A 3,199-nucleotide genomic window follows, 5' to 3' on the forward strand; every position below is an offset into this window, starting at 1 on the left:
CTGCAGGCCCACCCCCGGTCCTGCCCTCCCGGCCTCCCCGCCCCCCACCCCCACCCTGGGCACGAAAAGGGGCTGAAGTGCTGGGGCAGAGAAGGGCCTTAGGGCCCCTGGGCACTGGCTGGGAGGAGGGAGATGAGCTGAGGGCGGGGGCGTCGCTCAGCGGCCACCTGCCCCTTTCCTGGGAGGCTGGAGGGGAGGGGCCAGCCCCCCTGCAAAATGTAGCAAATGTCTGGAGGCTGCAGAAGTGTGTATGTGCAGACACAGGGCCCGACTCCCCACCACCCAGTCCCCAGATGAGGACACTGAGCCCCAAAAGGAGGGCAGCCAGCCAAGACCACACAGCCAGAGAGGTGGAGCTCTGGCGGCCCTCCCCTCCCCCACAGGGATTTCAGGACAACTGAAGGGCTCCGGGACCCCTACATCCCTAGGCCAAGGGAGTGAGTGCAGGGCCGGGCCCGCCTGCCCACTGCACCTTCCCCAGGCCCGGGAAACCTCAGATCCTTCTCAGTCCTCCCTGCCCCAGCCCAGACTCAGGAGTCTGGGCTTTTGGCAGGCGGCCAGGTGATCTGTGCCAGGAATCTCTCCCGGGTTTCTGCTGGGGTCTAACATGTCAGCCCGGGGCTGACCCCATCCCCACGTCTCCCAAGTTTCTGGTACTGGGGTGTGGGTGTGAGAATGGGAGGCCCTGGAAGTGGGAGGGGGTGAGTGTGTATTGAATAGGTATGTGTGCAGTGTGAGTGCATGTGGAGTGCACATGTGTGCGTGTAGCCTCGTGTGTTCAGTGGCTGCATCCAGACGCCTCAGTAACTCCACCCCAGGATTCTCAGCGGGCAGCTGCCAGAGGGCTTCCAGGCCTGCGGTTCAGCACACCCCTCAGGGAGCCCAGCAAGGAGGCACCTGCAGGTTGGTTCAGGACCCTAGGCAGCAAAACAGACCAGAGGGACCCAGCCTCACCCAGCACGACTCCACGACCCCCGCCCCCTCCGTGGAGGCCTGGGACCCCGCAATAACCTCAACATGGGTGAGGCTGCTCCCTCTGCCTGTCAGTGCCCCATCCACTGTCCCGGGCCACACCTTCCAGGGTTCCTCCTGGGGTTCTCGGCCATTTGAGGGGGCTCCCTGACAGGCCAGGCTGACCAGAGGGGCCCCTCTGGCCTGAAGTCCCCACCTCTCCATTCACCCTCATTCACACCGCGCAAAAGGGCTATAGGTCCCCCTGCCCTGCCCGGGTCCAGTTTACAAACTGTGCGGTTGCCCCAGGGCCTGGCCCCCACCCCTCCTTGGTGTGCCCACCCCTCTTGAGACCCACCTCCCCAGCGGGCATTGGGGCCCTCCACATGCCAGGTAAGTAGCAAACCCCTCCTCCCACCAAGGGCCAAGTCTCAGAGAAGGCCCCCCCATCACTGCCCCCGGCCCACCTGGAGCCCATCTGGGCACCTCTCCCAGCCGCAACTTCTCCTTTTGCCTTAGGCCTCTTGACATCCTGTCTCTCCTGCAATAACAAGGAAGCGAGATTCCAAGTAGATGCCCCTTGCGTGCGCCCTCTCTCTCCCTCTCTCTCTCTCTCTCTCTCTCTCTCTCTCTCTCTCTCTCTCTCTCTCTCCCTCTCCCTCTCTCTCTCTCTCTCTCTCTCTCTGTTAAGATCCTGTCTGAGAGTCTCTCCCTCATAGTATCTAGGATGTTAGAGTGGGGAAGGGATCGTAGTTCTGTAGTCCAGCCCCTGTTTCCGGAGGCACAGAGAAGGGGCAGCAGCGGCCAACAAGGAAGCAGGACTGGAACCGGGTCTGCGCCCTCCCCGTTGGGGCCTTGCCGCCGCTGCCGCCACCACCTCTGCTGGTTGGGCTGGGACCCTGTGCCCCTTAGGAGAGGTGTTGGTCACAGGTGTTTACCTCAGTTTATGTCACTGTCGAAGAAAAAATAAACAGCAAAAAATAACATCATAAACATGAAGACTTAGAAGACAAAACAAACAAACAAAAAAAAAACCCCTCGCGATTCTTCTGTGAAGGCGTATGTGTGTGTGCGTGTGTGCCTGCATCTCTGTCCTCCCCTGGGCAGGCCGGGTCATCCCTGCCCTCTGTCCCAGCCCTGTGCCCCCCACACTGCCCCCTGTCCTTCGGTGCTTCCCAGAGGCCCCTCTGAGCTGGCCTGTGGGGTGTGGGGAGCCCCTGGAGGGGAGGCAGGGCCACAGGTTAGCTAGAGGGTCTCCCACCAGGCCAGCTGAGCAGAGCCCTAAGGCTGCCACTGCTCCCCGAGCCCACTCTGTGGCCGGCAGGACAGTCATGATGGCTGGCGTCGGCATCCAAGCCTGGCTCAGGGCCTGGGTGGAATCCCAGCCCCAGAGCCCCAGACCCTTATGTTGCCACCGTCCCCCACCATGTGTTTGTAAATACTCTGGCATCCTTTGGCCCTGAGAAGGTTTTTAAATGTGTTATTTACTTCTCTAATCATGACAATTGCTATAAAATAAACAAAAGTTTAGAAAAATTACCACTGGGTGGCTGTCTTGTCTCAGATATGGGGTAGAGAGGGAGGCACACAGAATTACTCTGGAAACCGAAAACTTGACAGATGGGTTAAGGTGGGGTCTGCAGAGTCCAAGCGCAGCTACTCCAGGGCTCCTGCGACCTCTCATGTGACCTAAAGTAGGCCCAGCCCAGGGACTGAGTGTGAAGGGAACAAGGACCCACGTTCTGGGGGAAGAGGCAGGGACTTGTCCCTGGACTGGAGTCCAGCTTTGGCGTGGAGCCCTTCAGACTGGGCAGGAAATAGAAACAGAAAGCCCAGGGGAACAGAGTAGGCGATTCATCCAGCCGCTGCTCAGCAAATGTTTACGGAGTGCATTCTGTGCGCCTGTCTTCCTAGCGGAGCCTGGGGATGCGCCAGTAAACAGGACAGATGGGGCCCCTGTCCTCAGGCAGCCAGCGATCTAATGATGGAGCAGACATTACCCACATGGAAGACTGGGTGCTGGGAAATTACATAACTGAAAAGCTGTTCAAGTTTGGAGGCGGCAGGAGCTCCCTGAAGACGGAGACCAGAGGACTCGGCAGAGTTGTCTGGGCATCGGGCACAGAGGGTGTGAAGAAGCTGATTGGCAGTGGCTGCGGACTCAGAGGCAGCGGGCAAATGGCCGTTCTAAAGCAGGGCAGCTGGGGCCGGCTGTGGAGAGTTTCATGATTCTGCATTCATTCGGCAA

The sequence above is a fragment of the Monodon monoceros genome, unplaced genomic scaffold (assembly GCF_005190385.1).
Source record: "Monodon monoceros isolate NGI ecotype Baffin Bay Population unplaced genomic scaffold, NGI_Narwhal_1 Super_Scaffold_13, whole genome shotgun sequence".
Taxonomy (NCBI): domain Eukaryota; kingdom Metazoa; phylum Chordata; class Mammalia; order Artiodactyla; family Monodontidae; genus Monodon; species Monodon monoceros.